At 36.7% G+C, this 22,114-nt stretch overlaps 1 protein-coding gene across 2 annotated transcripts in view; it reads left to right on the top strand.

Moving 5' to 3' along the window:
• The window catches only part of GAS2 (growth arrest specific 2), a 261,526-nt gene that overhangs the window by 205,763 nt on the left and 33,649 nt on the right, over window positions 1–22,114 (top strand). For both annotated transcript variants that reach the window (XR_008669940.2, XR_008669941.2), the window contains exons 8-9: window positions 3,054–3,211; window positions 6,375–6,510. The gene's annotated coding sequence lies outside the window, so the exon portion shown is untranslated. The remainder of the gene's footprint in view (window positions 1–3,053; window positions 3,212–6,374; window positions 6,511–22,114) is intronic.

The following is a 22,114-nucleotide window of genomic DNA, read 5'->3' on the forward strand; positions in this document are numbered from 1 at the left end:
TCTTTCCTTTAGATTTCCTTTAGATAAAAACAATTAACATGTGTGTAGTGGATTGTATCTGCCAGGCTATATAAAAATGGTGAAGAATTTTTTCATTGCAAACTCTTTAGTAGATTGCTTCTGATAGAAATCACAGTCGATTTAATGCTTATTCAATGATAAAACTGTTTCTTTTCTGCGTTTGTGGAGAAGTTTCCTGCATTGGCAGATTTTGTTTTTAATTATTATCAAAACACTTTCCATGACATAATTATTTCCCCAATACTTTCCATGGTTTATTGATTTTTATTTTTAATAAACATTATTGAGATATAAAATACAATTAACACATCTACTTTAGGTGTACAGTAGTGCCTTCCATTCCTGGTTTTGATAAAGTTTCAGTTTATTCAACATTAATATCACTATAATCTGTAAGTTTTACATAAATGAAATATACAATATATGTTTTGCACATGTATTGTCAACTGCATGGTCAACTGAGGTCCAAAAATATTAAATGGAAAATTCCAGAAATAATTTATAAATTATAAATTGCTTGCCTTCTAAGTATCTGATCAAATCTTAGGCTGTCCTAATCCATCACACACAGGATGTGAATGATGTGAATCATCCCTTTGTACAGCGTATCCACAGTGTCTAAGCCACCCGCCCATTAGTCACTTAGTAGCTATCTCAGTTGTCACATTAACTGTTGGTATTACAGTGCTGGTGTTCAAATAACCCTTATTTTACATATTAATGACCCAAAGTGCAAAATTAGTGATAATGGCATATTTTTATAATTGTTTTATTATTAGTTGTTGTTAATCTGTTACTGAACCTAATTTATAAATTAAACTTTATCATAGGTATTACGTATAGAAAAAAACAGTGCAGATACAGTCACTGACCAAGATGGCCTAATGTTTCCTGCTACCTGACTAACCTTTAGACAGGGTTCTTCCTGATTGTTGGCCTCTGACCTCCCTATTTTTAGACCATTCACTTTAAAAAAACTTGCAAAGTGTACATTTTCTCTGCTCCTTTAAGATGTAAATCTTCTGGCCTCTTATCAGTTCTACAATGCAGAACCATCTTTCTCAAAAACCTGGGTGTCATCTCTTTGAAATTCAATAATTAAGAAAGGTAGAACCTTTTCTTATCTCCTAATCTCTGTGGGAGAGTAGGAGCCTGACTTCCCTAAGCACCAATCAGCAAACACAGATGGTCTAACCCTATTGACCAACATACAGTACTTTTCCACTTAGGGACTTCTGTGCTTAAAATCTCTCCTGCTTTTTTTTTCAGTGGCATTGAGCCCTCTTTCTGTGCCTTATTACAGTGGTCTTAAATAAAGTCTTTTGTTGCTGTTTAACTCTGTCAGGTGCAAATTGTCTTGGATATTAGTTGAGTTTTTGACAATTATATGTGCTCTTGTAAACACCATAAGAAGGTATACAACATTTCCATTACTCTAAAAGTTTTCCTTGTGCCACTTTCCAAACAATCCCCCATTGACCTCTAGCCCACGACAAATATTGATTTGCTTTCTGTCTCTATTAATTAACTACACACTTTCTAAAATTTCATAGAAATGGAAATATATCATAAGTGCTTCTTTTGTCTGGCTCTGCTCCTTCTACATAAAGTTGCTGAAATTCATCAGTGTTATTGTGTTTGCTTCTTAATATTACATTGTTATAAGTATGCTACATTTAAAAAGTTAATTTACCAGGGGGCACAGTGGCTCTTGCCTGTAGTATCAGCTACTCAGGAGGCTGAAGAGGTAGGATCACTCAAGCCCAGGAGGTTGAGACCAGCCTGGGCAACATGGGGAGACCCCATCTCTACAAAACATAACAAAAAATAGCTGAGCACGGAGCACGGTGGTGTGTGCCTGTAGTCTCAGTGACTGGGGAGGCTGAGGTCAGAGAAACACATGAGCCCAAGGAAGTCGAATGGAGAGACCTCATCTCTACAAAAAATACAAAAAATAGCTGAGCATGGTGGTGTGTGCCTGTAGTCCCAGTGACTGGGGAGGCTGAGGGGGGAGAAACACATGAGCCCAAGGAAGTCGAGGCTGGAGTGAACCATGATTGCACCACTGCACTTCAGCCTGGGCAATGGAGTGAGACCCCATCTCAAAACAAACAAACAAACAATAACAACAACCCCCCAAAACCCCCAAAAAGTCAATTTACCTATTCATGGATGTATGGGCTCCTTTGAGTCTTTTCAGGCCATTATGAACAAAGCTCCGTGAATATTTGTGTGCAGTTATTTGTGTGAAGTTTTTTTTGTCTTGACTACCTAAAAATGGAATAACTTATTTATATTTTACATATATGGAAATGAGGACTGAACTCTTAATTTTTTTATCTTGCCCAAATCCCTATCTAAGGGGTCTGGGGAGTCATGCCCTACAAATCATAAATTCTCATCAGATGGATTTTATTTAACCCTGTATATCATGATTTACTTTCCAACGTAACTCTGGCATAACATTACAAGACAAAGAAGAAAATTAAAATATGTTAACCAAAAACATGTTTCTTTGCCATATCTTGAAGTGACCCTCCAAAGCGTTTCTTTGTGGGGGAAAATGTGCAGCTGTAAAGAATCTCTATTAACATACCTAGATTTTTTTCTTCCAGACCCTCCCAATCCTAAAGAGATTAACTAAGAGCTGAATAGGAAACATTGGTCACCTGTTGCCTCTAAGGGCAGCCACTATAAGACTTCAAAAGAACTTTGGTCTCCACAATCTTTATCTTAACCTGAACATTCCCTTTCTATCTATCCCAGGTCTTCAGACAAACTCAACCAATTGTCAACCAGAAAATGTTTAAATTTACCTATAGCCTGGAAGCTCCTGCTTTGAGTTGTTCTGCCTTTCTGGACCAAACCAATGTACTTCTTAAATGCATTTGATTGATGTCTCATGCTCTCTAAAATGTATAAAACCAAGCTGCGCCGAAGCACCTCGGGTTCTCAGGACTTCCTGAGGGCTGTGTCACGGGCCATGGTCACTCATATTTGGCTCAGAATAAATCTCTTCAAATATTTTACAGAGTTCCACTCTTTTTGTCGACAATAATATGGCGCCCAAACACGTGGGGCCTCAGAGAAGACTCTGGATCCGGAAGGAGTATACCAAAACCAGAGCTAAGGTACCAGCTGGAGCCCACTGAAGCCTCACCGAGTTTGGACTTCTCCTCCTGTGGAACTGGTAAGTCCTCCTGAGCCTCGGACCTCCTGTTTTGGTTGATAGTCCTTGATGTATTCTGAGCTGTTTTATTCTCCTAGGAATTTGTTGCTTTAGGATCCCAATTCGAGTTCAAAGATGCATTTCTAAAGGGTCTCCTCAATTGCTTTTCTCTCAGAATTAATCTCAATTTGGCTTGTTTGTGCATATTTGAGTGAGGAACTGAACTGACATTTTCATCCACGGCTCATCAGTTCCTCCTTTAAAAAAAAAAAAAAAAAAAAAAAGTAGGGGCCGGGCGCGGTGGCTCACGCCTGTAATCCCAGCTCTTTGGGAGGCCGAGGCTTGTGGATCACGAGGTCAGGAGATCGAGACCATCCTGGCTAACACGGTGAAACCCCGTCTCTACTAAAAATACAAAAAATTAGCCGGGCGTCATGGCGGGTGCCTGTAGTCCCAGCTAGCTGCGAGGCTGAGGCGGGAGAATGGCGTGAACCCAGGAGGCGGAGCTTGCAGTGAGCCGAGATCCTGCCACTGTGCTCCAGCCTGGGAGACAGAGCAAGACTCCGTCTCAAAAAAAAAAAGTAGGAAAGAAATTAACTAAGAATATGGAAAAAAAAAAAAAACAAGGAGAATGACCCCCTTTTGAGCACACCGTAGGTTTTGTGGCACCTCTACTTTCCAGAGTTTATGGAAAATGGAAGTAATATAGTCTTTGTGTACGTTTTACTTTAAGGAAAAAGGTCCCTAAGGTCGACCTGCAAACTATAGAGTTCCTAAATTCTCTTTCTCTATTTTCTGCCTGCTTTAAATCTGGTGTTACTTTCATACTGAGATAAAAAACCACTGTTTGGATCTAACCGTTTTTTTGCAAACCGGCGAATTTATATTCATCTCATAGCCAAAGTACTAAAGTAAATCTATAGGATCTTTGTGTGTGTACGTATATGTATGTATATATGTGTGTATGTATTTGAAGGCCTTTATAAATTCTATAATTTTATGTTTAATTGGCAGTTAAATTCATTTTAATTTTCCTTTAGCATACCAAACTTTTTCTTTTTGTACCTTATTACGTAAATTTTGCTATCTGATTGTCACCTGGGTTGTTTCCTTTAATATGCAAATTTATGTCTATTTAGCTGAAAACTGCTTAGGGTGGTGCAACATGTTATCGAAAATTTGAAAGTCTAAAATTGAAAAAAAAAAAGGAAAAGGAAGTCTTTATTAATCTATAAAATGTACCTCTATCGGCATGCCTAGATATGTCCATGTATTTATGTTATGCATTCAGTGTTTTTCTGCTAAAATATATATATGTAAAGAGTTCCAATTAATTGGCTAAAAAATAGGTAAAAGTGCTTAAATCAGAGACTTAAAAAAGAAAAGACTAGTCAAACATTTTTTCAAGTTCACATGACTTAAGGAAAATCTTTAATAAATAAGATGGCTTTAAAACTATTGGTAAAATAATATCAACAATGTTAGCATTTTGTTTGCATTTATTGATCAAGTAGTTTCATGTTTATTCCTGCCTAGTGGGCCAGATAATGCCATTGTAAGTTCTCTTTGCCCTGAGAAGGGGACTGCCCCACTGTTCCTATAAAATACCAAGTGAAGTACACCAGATGAAGCAGTTAATATGTTTCATATGCAAGCCATGTTGGACTAGCTTTATGATAACTGGGATATCCTCCTGCCGAATATGCCTATTACCTAGGTCATGGTAAATTTTGGGGTGAAGGGGACCCCCTTTACATGGGTGCTCCTCTGACAGAATGACAGGATTATTTAAGAAGACTTATCAAATCTGCGGTCCCTCATAGGTCTTATAGATGTAACTCCCTGCTGGGAAACCAAATCCTTTTCACCAGAAAAGGTAAAATGGTCTGGGGGTAAAAAAGGGTTCCTGAGACCTGAACATAAAAACATACAGTTTAATAGAATTATAAAATTTAAGATGTTTAAACAAGCTTTATGTAAGGTAGTTGTAACCCCCTTTTACCAAAAAGTCTTATGAAAATGGGTACTATATCTAACTGGGGGTTGTTTTTCTCTTTTCTAGTACTATAAAAACTGAAGACATATAAATCGGCTCTTTAGGAAATGTTATTTAAACATTTATTAAATTTATTTATTTAAAAATGTTATTTAAACACACTAAATAGGAACTAGTAAAAGCCCACAAAATATAGGGTAAAGCTTTCCTTTGCTGCATAGCCCTTTATGTGGAGCTTTTATTGGGGCTGATGGAAAAAACTGTGAGTACCTTTCAATGACAATGACCGAACTACAGAATTTCTACTTGATAGGGCATTTACTGCCTTGCTATGAGATATTAACTGAAGCTACCCCTATGCTAATGGAAATGATGTTTCCCAAAAGAGTTCTATGATAAAATAAAAATGGCTTACACAAAATCTTGCTACTTAATAAGCAGAGAGCCTCTTTTCTAGGACTAATTGTGAGGAGCTGCTAAATTCTACAGTGCCTGATAGTTCTCATGAGCTGTTTGGTTTGTAAATGGCATTTCCCAGGTAAACAAACACTTGTTTTAAAAGCTGCGGCTCTGGTTAAAGAAGGGTCAAAAAAAAATCTTTTAAGTTATTTGGATAAAGTACATTTTTGTAAGCAAACTTACCTTTCTGAGTCCTCCAAAATTCAGATTGAATTTTATGACAATATAGTTGTCTGCATAAGTTCAATTATAGTTTTTTTTTCTTCAAACAATTGGAGACACTGGTTATTTTACCAAGACTGAAACTAAAATATTCTATTTTTAGGTAAACTTTCAGCAAAACCAACTCGAAAGGAGTCTATATGGCCAATAAATTCTTGCTGCATTTTATGCAGCTATTCAGGCAAGCATAATAAGCCTAAAACTTACCTTGCACGCAAATTGGCCTTGCTATAACTTTTTGTTTAATAAAAAGGGCAGCTAAAAAAAATGTTTCAAGGGTAAAGCGTAACACTTAATACTAGATTTCAGCCCTAACTTTTTGAGTAAGATTAAATCGTTATTTCTTGGCTACAAGAATCCTCTAGAAAGCACCAAGTTATAATTTTTCTTCATATTTTTAGTTGGTACCCTAATGTAATAGGTTCCTTTTTCTATTCTGATATATGAATTACTCCTATAATTGTCAAACTATAAATGTTAATTATCTCTCCTTGTTTTACATCCAAGGAAACCAAAATCATGGTATTTTGAAAACCAGAGGTATGAATCTCCCTCGTTTGGCATCCCACTGGGCCTGGACCTGTTTCACTGCTAATGTTCTGCTGCCAAAACTATACAAGCTGCCTGGACTATTGCAGAAGAGGTGGGTGCATAAGATTGTAAGGACTGGCTTTCAGGGAAAAAATTAGCTTAAGGTCAAACCCTGCAAATCAAGAAAGGGGGTACAAAAATGCCTAAACAGCAGGTAAAACAAGTTTAGTTGCCTTCTAAGCTATTATGTGTCACTTTTGCATCCACCCCAACCATAAAACTTTTCTGCTTACTATAGAATTAAAGGAAATTCTTTACTAACAGGATAAAAATATTTTGTAACAAAGCCTCCTGGGTATAATACTACCAATCATGAGTTGTGAAGATCGATCGATCTATCTATCTATCTATCTATCTATCTATCTATCTATCTATCTATGTACCTATATTTTTCAGAACAATGCTTATGTTTGGTATATAAGGCTAACTGTTATAAGTCTGTAACAAAAACCAAGCTCACAGTAGCTCAACACATAGAAGTTAAAAATAAGTCCGTCTTTTAACTTTTGTTTTGTTTTGTTTTGTTGTTGGCTTTTTTACTTAAAATAATAATTTTACGAAGTAACAAGTGCCTGTCCACATCCATTCCTATATGGCTTAGAACAATTAATTAGCTATATGTCTTTTGTCTCTTAAGGCCTTTGGCCATAGGGAGTCCTGCCAAGGGACAAAAACAACAACAACAACAACAACAACAACAAAACAAAAAACCACTGTAGAATTATATGACTTCTCCTGTGACAAAACTTCCTCTTCTCTCCCAAATACCAGTATATGGTGCAATACAAAAATGGTAGGAAAAATAGATTTGTCTACTGTTAACAAGTTTATAACAATTTAGACACTGAGGACCAGGCATTCCTTGCATTTGGTTTATACCCTTCTCAGGATGTTATACCTATGGAGATAAATTGGCCAGAAGAGAGACTATTTATTAAAATCTTCAAATAAGATTTATCATAAGGTTCAAATGACCCTGGATAAGGAGGGTGAACACATTGTGAGTCTGATCAAAGCATATGAAGGTGCATGTAGTGACGTTTTTGGCTGCTTAGGTTGTTTACTGTCCTCTGACTCTACCTATAACATTTTTGGATGCCTACTTTCACTATCTTTATGATATTTTATGTTATGAAGGCAGCTCCTTTCCTTAAACCTCATGAATCATCCTCTACTACCTTTTAACTTTTCTTTTGCAGCTACCTCACCTCTCTTAGCTTTCTTAGAATTCATGAGTTAGGACCTTGCTCTGGATAGGCTTTGGTGTAAAGGAATATTGTTGCTTGTTTGATCTTCTATCCAGACCACTAAAACCTTTTCTGTATCAGCAATAAGACTGGTTCATTTTCTTATCATTTGTGTCTTCACCGAAGTAGCACTTTTAATTTCCTTTAAAACCTTTGCATTCACAACTTGGCTTATTCTTTGGTGCAAGAGGCATAGCTTTTGACCTTTGTAATCTTTCACAATGCCTTCCTCACTAAGATTAATAATTTTTTTATTTTTGATTTAAAGTGAGTCATTAGCTTTTTATTTCATGTGAATACTTAGAAACCATTGTAGGGATATTAATTGGTCTAATTTCAATATTGTTTTCTCTCAGTTAATAGGAAGGTTGTGAAAAGAGGGAGTGAGATTGAGGAATGGCTGGTCAGTAGGGCAGTCAACACATACATTTATTGATTAAATTCATCATCTTAAGTGGGTGTGGTTCATGGCACCTGAAAACATTTATAACAGTATTATGAAAGATCATTAATTGCAGGTCACCATAACTAATATAATGAAGAAGTTTGAAATATTGTGAGAATTATCAGAATGTGACACAGAGACAAGAGGTGAGCACATGCTCTTGGGAAAATGCTGTTGATAGACTTACTTGATGCAAGGTTCCCACAGACCTTCAATTTGTAACAAAAACAATATCTGCTAGGCACAATAAAGTGAAGCACAATAAATGAGGTATGCCTATATGAACAATTGTAGGTTAAAAATAAAAGGATTGAATAATAGTGTGCAAACATGAATCTTAAAAAAATGTGAAATGGGTATATTAATAGAACATATAATAGTCCAGAATAAATCATATTATCAGGTATACAGATGAACACTTATAATAAAAAGGTCAGTTTATCACAAAGGCATAATAATCATAAATATATACACCCAACAACAAAGCAAAATATATCCAGCAAAATCTTCCAGAACTCAAAGAGCAAATAGACAAATTTACATTATAGTTGGAAAATAAACATTCCTCTCTCGTAAGCTGACGCAACAAAAAGTAAAAGTAAAAATACAGAAGACTTAACATTATTATACAATTTGACCTAATTGACATTTATAAAATATTTCACTCAATGTCAACAGAACACATACTGTCTCAAGTGCACCTTGCAACACAAAAACAGACCATCTACTGAGCCATAAAGTAAGTTTTAGTAAATTTCACAGGATTAAAGTTATACAGAATACGTTCTTTGGCCAAAATGAAATTAATGAAAAAATCAATCGCACAGATATATCTGGAAAGTTGCTAACATTTGGAAATTAAACAAGGATGTGAGTAATGCATGGGTCAAAGAAGAACTCACAATGGAAATTAGAAAATACTTTGTAATAAATAAAAATTCAGTACAAAATGCACTTTATATTTGTGAATACAGCTAAAATGTGCTTAAAAGAACAGGTATAGCTCTTCTCAATGAGAAAAAAAGATATAAAATTGAACTTGTGTTGTATATTATGAAAATAGGAAAAGAAGAGTAAATTAAGCCAAATTAAGTAGAAGGAAGGAACTATGAAAATGTGACTAGAAATAATGAACTAGAAACAACAGAAGAAATAAATGAAACTCTAAATTATATACATATATATATATATATTTTTTTTTTTTTTGATGGAGTTTCACTCCATTGCCAGGCTAGAGTGCAGTGGCACAATCTCAGCTCGCTGCAACCTCTGACTCCCTGGTTCAAGTCATTTTCCTGCCTCAGCCTCCAGAGTAGCTGGGATTACAGGCACGTGCCACCATGCCCAGCTAATTTTTGTATTTTTAGTAGAGATGAGGTTTCACCATGTTGGCCAGGATGGTCTCGATCTCCTGACCTCGTGATGTGCCTGCCTCGGCCTCCCAAAGTGCTGGGATTACAGGCATGAGCCACCGTGCCCAGCTTTAAATTATATTTTTAAAGATCAATACAATTAATAAACTCTAGATGGAGTGATCAAAAAGAAAAGACACAGATAACCATTAGCAGAAATGTTGGAAGTGATCAAAATTGAAAATCTGAACAAATATATATTTGAAATATATATAATTGAAATATATATATTTGAAATATATATAATTGAAATATATATTTACATATATAATTTGAAATATATATATTATTTATATATGTATAAATGAATTTGTAATTAAAAATCTTTCTATAAGCAATTCTCCAGTCCCAGATGGGTACACTGGTGTTTTCTACCAAACATTTAAGAAATTACACCCCTCTCATACAAATATTTTCAGAAAACAGAGGCAGAAGGAATATGCCCCAATTCATCTTATGAAGCAGTTTTAAGATATACCTGGGATTTTGTTTAATCAGGTATGGTAAGACATACAGACATGAAAATGTTGGTCATGAAGGAAGATGCTTTTATGATAGTCACATCACAGTCGTGAAGAACTAATAGGCATGTCGTGCTGTTAAGGGCCACTCAGGGAAGCACAGAAACAGAATGAGCAGACAGAGAGAGGACTGGAGGGTGACTATTGTGGTTTTCCTGGGAAAAAAATGGGAGAAGAAAAGTAAGCAAGTTAAACAAGTTGAATATTAAATAGTTTGAATAACTTGTATAATTCAGTGAGGTCTCAGCTATAGGTTGGTCCCTCGTTGTTAGTCCCTGATCCTGGGGTGACTAAACCGGAGGGACAGTGTCACAGATTGCTCACAAGCAAATTGTTTACTGTCTCTAAGAAGTAACCCTGTAAAAAGCAGTCCCTCCCTGGCTCTACAAAGTCCTAGGTGCCACAGAATCAAGAATATAGAAAATACATATTTTGCACATGTATCAAAATACCACTCTGTATTCTATAAATATGTACAATTATGTGTCAGCTAGAAATAAAAGGAAAAAACAAAAAAATACTGGCCCTACCCATACTTCAGCTTCCTCACCTCCAATAAGACTCAAGTAGTTGCAGCTGCTGGTATGGTAACTCATGTTCTGTCCACCTGTAAGGCTGAGATCTATGAGACAGTAATGGACAGAGCTACATCAGTGTCTGCAGGGCACATCATGGAGTCCAGTCAACTTCCATGGACAAGCTCCCCAATCTGGAAGGACACTTCCTCTGAGGATGTCAGTGCAAAAGATATCAGCCATGATTCATGGGCAGCCAGAGAGGGATTCATATCTTACCACTTTGTTTCTTAGCATTTAAGGTGGCCCCTCCCCTGCTGCTTTCTTTTCTCTTTTCAATGTTTTTGAGAAATTTTATGACAAGGTAATTTGAGCAGGTTTATTCTTTGTTTTGCTTAGTGTTCTTTACAGCATTTTGGATCTGTGGGTTTCATTTTCATCAAATTTGGAAATGTTTTAGAAATGTGATATGTTTTGTCTGTGACTCCACCCAAATATCATCTTGAATTGTAGCTCTTATAATTCCCACGTGTCGTGGATGGAAGCTGGTGGGAGGTAATTGAGTCATGGGGGCGGGTCTTTCCCATGCTATTCTCGTGGTAGTGAATAAGTCTCAGGAGATCTGATGGTTTTACAAATGGGAGTTCCCCTGCACAAGCTATCTTTTGCCTGCCACCATGTAAGAAGTCCCTTTGTTGGGCCAGGCATGGTGGCTTACACTTGTAACCACCATGGGAGGTGGCTTACACTTGTAACCACTTGGGAGGCCAAGGTGGGTGGATTACTTGAGGTCAGGTGTTCGAGACCAGCCTGGCCAACATGGTGAAACCCCATCTCTACTAAAAAAAAAAAAAAATACAAAAATTAGACAGGCATGGTGGCACATGCCCATAGTCCCAGCTACTTGGAAGGCTGAGGCACGAGAATTACTTGAACCCAGAAGGCAGATTGCAGTTAGCTGAGATGGTGCTGTTGTACTCCAGCCTGGGCAATGCAGTGAGATTCCATCTCAAAAAAGAAAAAAAGAAGTACCTTTTCTCTTCCTTCGTCTCTGCCATGATTGTGAGGCCTTTCCGGCCATGTGAAACTGTGAATCCATTAAACCTCTTTTCTCTATAAATTACCCAGTCTCAGGTATGTCTTTATTAGCAATGTGAGAACAGACTAATACAGTAAATTGGTACTGGTTGAGTGGAGTACTACTGTATAGGTACCTGAAAATGTAAAAGCGACTTTGGAACTGGATAACAGGCAGAAGTTGGAACAGTTTGGAGGGCTCAGAAGAAGACAGGAAGATGTGGAAAGTTTGGAACTTCCTAGAGACTTGTGGAATGGCTTTGACCAAAATGCTGATGTTGATATGGACAATAAGGTCTAGGCTGAGGTGGTCTCAGATGGAAATGAGGAACTTGTTGAGAACTAGAGTAAAGCTCACTCTTGCTATGCAAAGAGACTTGTGACATTGTGCCCCTGTCCTAGAGATCTGTGGAAATTTGAATTTGAGAGAGATGATTTAGAGTATTGAGTAGAAGAAATTTCTTAGTGGCAAAGTGTTCAAGAAGAAGCAGAGCATAAGAGTTTGGAAAATTTGCAGCCTGACAATGAGATAGAAAAGAAAATACCATTTTCTGAGAGGAAATTCAAGCCACCTGGAGAAATTTACATAAGTAATGAGGAGCCAAATGTTAATTGCCAAGACAATGGGAAACATGTCTCCAGGATATGTTAGAGGTCTTCACAGCAGCCCTATCTATCACAAGCCAGGAGACCTAGGAGGAAAAAATGGTTTTGTGGGCCAGGTCCAGGGCCTTGCTGCTTCATGCAGTCTCAAGATTTGGTGCTCTGTGTTCCAGATGTGGCTTAAAGGGGCCAACATAGAGCTCAGGTCATTGCTTCAGAGAGTGCAAGCCCCAAGCCTTGGTGGGTTACATGTGGTATTGGGCCTGAGGGTGCACAGAAGTCAAGAATTCAGGTTTGGGAACCTCTGCCTAGATTTCAGAAAATGTATGGAAATACCTGGAGGTCCAGACAGAGGGGTGCTGCAGGGATGGAGCCCTCATGGAGAACCTCTGCTAGGGCAGTGAGGAAGGGAAATGTGGAGTACAAGCACCCACAGAGTCCCCACTGGGGTACTACCTAGTGGAGCTGTTAGAAGAGGGCTACCATCCTGCAGGCCCCAGAATGGTAGATCCATCGACAGCTTTCACCATGCAGCTGAAAAAGCTGCAGACAATGCCCCCTCGTGAAAGCAGCCAGGAGGGGGCTGTACCCTGCAAAGCCACAGGGGAGGAGCTGCCTAAGACCATTGGAACCCACCTCTTACATCAGCGTGACCTGGATGTGAGACATGGAGTCAATGAAGATCATTTTGGAGCTTTAAGATTTGACTTCCGCTCTGGATTTCAGACTTGCATTGTACGTTTAGCCCCTTTGTTTTGTCCAATTTCTTCTATTTGGAATGGGTGTACTTTCCCAATGCCTATACCCTCATTGTATCTAGAAAGTAACTAACTAAATTACTTTTGATTTTACAGGCTCCTAGGCAGAAGGGATTTGCCTTGTCTAAGATGGAACTTTGGACTGTGGACTTTTGGGTTAATAGTGAAATGAGTTAAGACTTTTGGGGACTGTTAGGAAGGTGTAATTGGTTTTGAAATGTGAGGACATAAGATTTGGGAGGGACCAGAGGCAGAATGATATAGTTTGTGACCCCACCCCAATCTCATCTTGAATCGTAGCTGCCGTAATTCCCACATATTATGGGAGGGCCCCAGTGGGAGATAATTGAACCATAGAGGGGAGTCTTTCCTGTGCTGTTCTCAGTGTGGTGAATAAGTCTTATGAGACCTGATGGTTTTATAAATGGGAGTTCCTCTGCACAAGCTCTCCCTTACCCGCCACCACATAAGAAGTCCCTTTATTCTTTCCTCATCTTCTGCCATGACTGTGAGGCCTCCCCAGCCATGTGGAACTGTGAGTCCATTAAAGCTCTTTTCTTTATAAATTACCCAGACTCAGCTATATCTTTATTGGCAGTGAACAGACTAATACAAAATGTTTTTAAAATTCTTATCCCAACTCATTCTGACATACCCAGTTATTCATATGTTAGACCAGTTGATACAGTCTCACAAGTCAGTGAAGCACTAATCATTTTCCCACTCTTTTATCTTTGCTTCAGCTTGGATTTTTCCAGCTATATTTATTATATCTTCAATTTTAGTGACTTCTTTATTTGTATTTAATATACTGTTAATTTAATTTAGTGAATTTTTGAATTTTTGGTATTTTTAAAAGTTCCATTTACTTCTTTTTAATATCTTTCATTCCTCTCTTTGTGTTCATGTTTTTTTTTCAATTAACTGAGCATAGTTAACATATTCGTAATATATGTTTAAGTTAATTTTTCCTAATTGTATTTTTTTTTCATTTCTGTGTCTGTTTCTATTGATTTTATCTTCTCCCAATCATGTATTTTGTTTTCCTGCTTTTTGGCGTGCCTAGAAATTTATTATTGGATACTAGACATCGTGTATGTTAAATACCTGGATTTTGTAGTCTTTGTTCTGGTGGGCAGTTACTTGCAGATAAGTCTGATTTTTTCAAACTAGCTTTTAAGCATCCTTAGGCTAGGCCTAGAGTCATCTTTATGCTACAGGTAATTTACCACTACTACTAAGACGTGACTCTTATGGTCTCTCTACTAAATGCCCTGTTTGAACAACAAGGACTCTCCATGCCTCTGGCCAAAATTCAAGCATCTACCTCTGGAAGTGTGAATGCTGAGGATTGTTTAGTTTATCGCTAACCAGTTCTTTACTACCTAGCATTGTGGAGAAAAGAAAGAATAAAAAGATGTGACCTTTTTCAGTTTCATTCTGTGCACACGCAGCTTATCAATGAGCAAAGACTCAACATGAGCAATATGCACGCCTACAAAGTTCTTTGCATAGTTCTTACTGTGGAACCCTTCCCTACAACTTCCAGCTTCCCCAGACTCCCTGAATTTTTATTTCTGTTCATCAACTCACCTTCAACTCAGGATAACTGCTGTGCTCTACTTATAATCCTTTTCCCTGGATGATGATTTGGAATGCTCCTCCAGGCAGTAAATGGATAATTATAGGATTCCTCTCATTTATTTATCTTGTCTCAGAAGTCACAGTCCTTCTCACTTTTGTTCCATTTCTGGGAAACCATGTTTTCAATATTTTGTCCTATCTTCTAATTGTTTATTGTGGAAGCATAATTATAGTGCTTCCATCATTTCCAATAGTAGAATTCCCTGTACCTCACTTTAAATTGCATATTAGAGATTGCAAATCGGTTACCAAATATAATGTTCATGTGAATCCAATAGTTTGTAATCTTTTAATTTATAAAATAATTGTGATAATTCAATCTATATATTAGAAATTACTTAAGTATTATAGTTAAGAAAGATTTTAGAGAGTCAGCAATAATTATAATTTATTTCATACCTAAAAGTAAAATTTTAATTCAGTATTCAAATTTTACCTTAAATGGAAATTTTAATTAAACTATGGCTTATCTGCAATAGCAACACAAAATACAGGAGTTAGTTATAATAACAGTCTCCTAGGACTGTTTAAAGTATTTAAACATTTTGTTTAAATGGAAGTCATTATAAATATACAGCAGAGGAAATCTGGTGTTCTATTATTAAAACGTACTTCTAAACATCTAAATATGTCATAAAACATTTGCAAAAATTTAAACGAGAATAATATTTTTCAAAAGCCTACCTATACATATTCATTATTATTTGTTGAAAAGCAGCAAATTTCAAGTTTACCACAGGAAAGAAAAATATGGTAATGAGAGATGGCATTTAATAAAATTCTAGAGCCTGTAGCTTGGATATTAAATACTTGCACTGTGTTTATTTTCCCGAAATGGTGGAGTATTGCATTTATTTTGTGGATGATCAATTCATGATATGTCACTTGATGTTCACAATCCACATATTTTGGTCTGGAGCATGGTTTCCTTCAAATAGACTCCTGCTTTATCAAGATGACCACTAGACAAGATTAAAATACACAAATAATAAGAAATTTAATTAAAATTTATATAAGGAAGGATTATATATACTATAAATTATTTGGAAATGGTCTCATGGAAAACCTATTTCATACAAGAAGTATTGTAAAAAATAATCATTAATAGCTAGGAATGCTATTTTAAACTAAAGTAAGGTCACATTCAGATAGAAGCCAGATACAAAAAAAATTATCATCAAATAAATCATATCTGAAGATGGATATGATATAAAACAATTCTCTATAAGTCATACAACAAATACTGCAAGCAGAAAGAATTTGTAGAAACCCTGGATATCAGTTTTGAGAAAGGTCAAAGTCATTTCTATACATAATAGATGTGATAGAGATGTTAAATAAGGCTTTTATTTTCCAAGTCTTATGCTCTGTGAGTGACTAACACAGCATATTTTAGGCATCTGTTGAGTGTGTTTATGTCTGAAAATGACCCAGAATAAAGTGAGCAACAAGGACAAATAAAAGACAAGAAAAATGAAAAAATTGTCTACATCAGTATTGGCAGAAATTTAACCTTAAAATAATATTTAAGGATAATTTTAACATTCATAAATACATATACTTAACAATATAATTTTTAAAAGGTTTTATTATATAAAAGTTGGCCAGGCATGGTGGCTTACGCCTGTAATTCCCACATTTTGGGAGGCCGAGACAGAAGGATTACCTGAGGCCAGGATTTTGAGATCAGCCTGGCCAACATGGTGAAACCCCATCTCTACTAAAAATACAAAAATTAGCCAGGCGTGGTGGCACATGCCTGTAATCCCAGCTACTTGGAAGGCTGAGGCAGGAGAATTGCTTGAGCCTGGGAGGCAGAGGTTGCAGTGAGCGGAGATTGTGCCACTGCACCCCAGCCTGGCCGACAGAGGGAGACTGTGTCTCAAAAGAAAAAAAAAAAGTTTACAGACAAAAATAAAAACAAAAATATTTTTTCAAACTTTTAACAACTGTGTTCTAACTTCATCGCACGTCCTCTGTTGTACTGGGCACAACTTATTTGTCAAATAAAGTACTTATTTGTAGGAATTCAGGCTTTTATTTTGTCCCAAAACATTTAAATTTTACAAAAACTGTTACTGCATTTTTTTCTTAAAGATTGATTTAAGCAGAAAAAAATGAGAAGAGGGCATTAGTAGGGATACTGCTTATAACAAAGCAAATTGCAAAATGTATAAGAGATGAAGAGGTAAAATGAGAAGAATCAACAAAGATTAAAGCAGTGTTACTCTGTGGTATGGTTTCTGGTGTGTCATATTCATTATCACTTTGAGACAAGATTAATAGAGAAATTGAGAGTAAACGTTTATATTCATTTGTAACAATTTGATACTGTGATGACATTATGAGCAATTGTCTATGTTAAAAATTATCAATCCACAATGATTTGAAAATTAAAATGAAATGAAACAAAACAAAATTAAAGTAACTGTTTTTGACCATATTTGGGAAGGACTGAATGCCTGAGCTTAAATGGGAGATACTATACATCTTGGTCAATATATAGAATAAAAACTAGAATACGGTTGTCACAGTAACTCTTTGTTATTGCTATTCTTTGAAAAGTGAAGAGAAATCTTTTAGTATAGTTTTTTGGAACTTTGAGCTCCTCAATGTGCTTTCTTGGAAGAAAGGTATACTTTCTCTTTTATGAGTTATCAGAGCCTTTATAATTGCCTAATACCATTAGTAAAAAGTATCTAGATGTTCTGAAGACAATTCCAGAATTTTTGTATTAATGCAAAAGAAAACATAAGTACCAGAATGAACTTAGGATTTTCATATTTAATATATCTTATTTTGCATATTCTTACTTATTTGTGAAACATTTCAGTTGTCTCTGCAACCTCAAACCAGTTGGTGGGATGAATGGTATAGAACAGTTTGTAGACATTTCTTTAAAAAACATCTGGGACTTCAAGAAAAAAAGGGGGAGCTTTTTTCAGTTTGTAGCAACTTATTTTATTTCAATTGTTTTTGGGGGAACAGGTGGTTTTGGTTATATTCATAAGTTTTTTAGTGGTGATTTCTGAGATTTTGCTGCACCCATTAACAGACCAATATACACTATACCCAACGTATAGTCTTTTAGCCCTCACTTTCCTCCCTTCCTTCCCCATGTGTCTCGAAAGTCCATTATATCATTTTTATGCCTTTGCGACCTCATGGCTTAGCTCCCACTTGTAGGTGAGAAGGAGGCAGCTACGTTGTCTGGGGTAGATATCCAGAGTTAGTTGTCCTGTACCAAGAAAATTTAGGACACAGACACACATGAGGAATTTAGGAGTGGAGGTTTAATAGGAGGAAGAAAGAGACTGGAAAACAGCTCTCTCTCTAGTGAGAGAGAGGAGATTCCTGAGAGGAAAGACGGGCCGGTGGTGGAGGCGACAGATTTTATAGTCAGGCTTGAGGAGGCGTCTGATTTACATAGGGCTCACAGATTGGTTCACTCAGGTATGATGTTTACATAGCATGCAGGGAAGGCTGGCCACTTCACTCTAATCTTCTTATGCAGATGAACTTACCCCTTGGCCATTGCCATCTTCTCTGCTTCTTACTATACACGTGGCTGGCAGAGAAGGGAAGATGGAGCTGTCCTTTTGAACATGATTGGCACAATGGCCAGCATCTATGTCTGCAGCTCGATTTTATAGGCTGCCCTTTGTTAGAAGGAAAATGATTTGGAGCTGCTTTTCATTAAAGGGAAAACCTTAACAAGGACTTCCATACCCTCACTATCTGCCTAAGTAATTTCTTCTTAACTCCTGTATCAAGAACACATGATATTTTATTTTCCATTTCTGAGTTTCTTCACTTAGAATAATGGTCTCCAACTTCATCCAGGTTGCTGCGAATGCCATTATTTTGTTCCATTTTATGGCTGTTCCATTTTATCCATATACCAGATTTTCTTTATCCACTGGTTGTTTGATGTGCATTTAGCCTCATTCAACATTTTTGCAATTGCAAACTTCACTTCTATAAACATGCATGTGTAAGTGTCTTTTTAATATAACAACTTATTTTCCTCTGGGTGGATACCCAGTAGTGGGATTGCTGGATCAAATGGTAGTTCTAATTTTAGTTAAAAAGGGGAGCTTTTGAAATTAAAAACCTTAGATGGTTTGTTAAGGGCCAAGTCATGGAAGAAAACAAGATTGATGGTACTAGATATTGAAATGACAAAGGGGTAGAAAGAGTAACCAAAATAACTGTGTGTAAATGAATCAAGAGGTACAGGGTTCAGAAATGGTGGCAATTGTCTTGCACTATAGAAAGGTAGACTCAGGAATAATTCTCTTTTCTTTCCTATATCTCAAATTATGATACTTTATACTAAGAGATAACTTGGAAGGGGAAAATATATGTTGCATAGGCTATATATATATATATATATATATATTTTTTTTTTTTTTTTTTTTCTGAGATGGAGTCTTGCTCTGTCACCCAGGCTGGAGTGCAGTGGTGCTATCTTGGCTCACTGCAAGCTCCACCTCCCGGGTTCACGCCATTCTCCTGTGCATAGGCATATTTTAATGCTTAAAAGAGAGACAAAGATTATGGGGTTGGGGTTATAAACACTGGTATATCAGCAAGGGAGGAGCTTTGTTGATAATTAAGGCAAAACAATAACTGTGTATAGTTGATGGTCCTGGGTTTCTGTATGGCAATGTGTAAGTTCCCTTCATTATGCAAAAACAAATGGTAAACAAAGCCAATGGGTTGAACTTTTACTCATAATATAAATTTACTCCAAAATCTCAGAAAGGAGGAAGTTACAGAAAGATAATCCTCACAGTGTGAAAAAGGAAGGAAAGTACTTTCTTCCATGCTAATGGTACCTCTATTCTCTTCAGGGCAGCAAGGAAGTCAGTTTAATTTTTCACATCTCTAAATTTATTTGCAGCTAGGGGTGGCCAGTGAAACAATTTTGATCAAAGAAATTTAAGTGGAGCTTTCCAGTCTGACATATAAAGAGCTTGCAAATTGTTCCTTCCATCCTTACAATAAGAAAAAAGCAGAACAAACTGAAAAGCAATTAATCTTGTTACATTCATCAGAGAAGTGAGGGCACAGGGCAAGCTGCTGCCCTGAAAACCAGAGAGACAGACAAGTGGATGTGGAGAATCAGAGCTTGCCAGGAACAAAAGCCTTCTGCTAAGGCCAGTACCAGTGGGAACATGTCAGCTTTATCTGATGAATGGCTGGAGGCTCAGTATGCATGAGCTTTAATTAAAAACTCTGGGTGTAGAGAGGACAGTCTTAGGGAAGCTTCCATAGTTTCCTAAATTTTACCTCTAGGAGCCTCACTAGATCTCACTGTAAAGATCAGAGAACAATCTTTTTTTTGCTTCTAGTAGTGAAAGGGGAGAAGTAATCATTTAAAAATATGTCAGAGCTCTCCGTTCTCTTTACCAGAGCATGCTCTCAAGAGAAACTATTTTAGCAGAGCCTAAATAAATTGGGTTTTACCAAATTCTAAGTGACTTAGGGGAAAGGAAATACACAACTCCTGTTCCCTGTAGCTTTCCTATCTCACCTAACAGGGATGATAGCAAAGAAGAAGTTGTGAAATTTACATCCCAGGGATAGGAAACTGCTCTTGCAGTGAAAAATTATGACAGTAAAGACTTCTGTTCTAACCAACTCCATCTTGCCTTTCACCTCCCAACTGCCCTTGGTTATTCCAGGGCATGGACAAAGCTAACTATAGGAGAAATTTAGTTTATAGTTTAATAATAGCCCTTCCCCAAAATTAAACCACCTTTGTAAAACTAATGAAAGGCCACAAGGTTAGGAGGATGAGAGTGGCCTGAATTCTGCTAAGATGCAGGCATAGTCAAGTGATTACCAGCCATTATTCTGGAGGTCACAAGATTTGCAACTTCCCCTATTCACTATTGTAGAAACTAGGATTGACCTTTTCACATATCTTTTCAGGCTTTTGCATTTCTGATGACCAGGCAGCCCCACATGGACCCAAGACTCTTAGCTCAACTAGTCCTGTGGTCCCCACCCAGAAGTGGACTCACCTCATGAGGAGGCATTTTCCATACCCCTGTGATTTCATTCCCAACCAACCAGCAGCCTGTTCCCGTAGGCCCCTGCCCACAAAACTATCCTTGAAAAAGCTTAGCCTCCAAATTTTCAGAGAGGCTGATTTGAGTAATAATAAAGCTCCAGTGTCCTGTTTAGCTGGCTCTATGTGTATTAAACTCTTTCTCTATTGCAGTTCCCCTGTCTTGATAAATTGGCTCTATCTGGGTAGTGTGCAAAATGAACCCACTGGGCAGTTATAGATACAGACTCACTTAAAGACTGAATCCTAACCATAGGCTATGGAACCCTTCTTCCCCTACAACTTACCAACACATCAATTAGTCTCCTGTATATATCAGAGGATTCCAGCTTTAAAAAATTGCAAGCTTCAGATATTATTTAAGAAAGAGTCCCTAGCAAGACCAAAAATAAGGAGGAAGACAAAACTGAATCAGGGGAAATTTTACCCTCTGATATCACAGCTACAAATAAACAGAAAATGCAGCCTAAATCTTAGTCAGATAAGCATAAAACCTACACTAAAAGCTTATCTTCCTTAGTTTCTGTTACCCAATACATCATATCCAGCTTTCAATAAAGAACGACAAGACACACTAAAAGGCAGAAACAATCTGAAGTGAAAAAGTAAGCACCAATCAGATCCAGACTCAGATAATAGCAGATATTTTAGAATTATCAGACTTCGAACTTACAATAATTATGACAAATATGCTAAGTTCTAATAGAAGAAGTGGACATGATGCAAGACAAGATGGGTAATATAAGGCAAAATGGAAAATCTAAGAAGAAATCAAACTAACACTAAAAGTCTAAAATATTTTAATGGAAATGAAGCATGACATTGATGGGCTCATTAATAGACTGAACTCAGAGGAAAAAAACTAATTAGCGTAAAGATATGTAAATAGAAACTTTCCAAACTAACGGTAAAGAGAAAAAAGTATAAAAATATGGAATACATTATTCAAGAACTGAGCAACAATTACAAAAAGTATAAATATGTATAATTGGAAAAAAAAAGAAGGAAGAAGGAGAGGAAGAGGAAGAGGACGAAGAGGAAGAGGAAGAAGAAGAAAGAAGAAGGAAGAAGAAAGAAAGGAAGGAAGAGAAGGAGGAGAAACAGAATAAATATTGACATAATAATAGATGAGAACCTTCTAAAGTTAATGATAGACAACAAACCGCAGATTCAGAAAATTCATAAGACACAAAGCAGGATAAACACCAGATAAATGTCTACATCTAGACTTATGAAATTTAAACTGCAAAAAAATCAGACAAAAATGAAATCTTGAAAGAAGCTGGGGGAGAGTGGTAGGATAGCTTACTTAAATAGGAACATGAATAACAACAATTACATAGGATTTCTTTACA

The sequence above is a fragment of the Gorilla gorilla genome, chromosome 9, assembly GCF_029281585.2.
Source record: "Gorilla gorilla gorilla isolate KB3781 chromosome 9, NHGRI_mGorGor1-v2.1_pri, whole genome shotgun sequence".
In the NCBI taxonomy this organism is placed as follows: domain Eukaryota; kingdom Metazoa; phylum Chordata; class Mammalia; order Primates; family Hominidae; genus Gorilla; species Gorilla gorilla.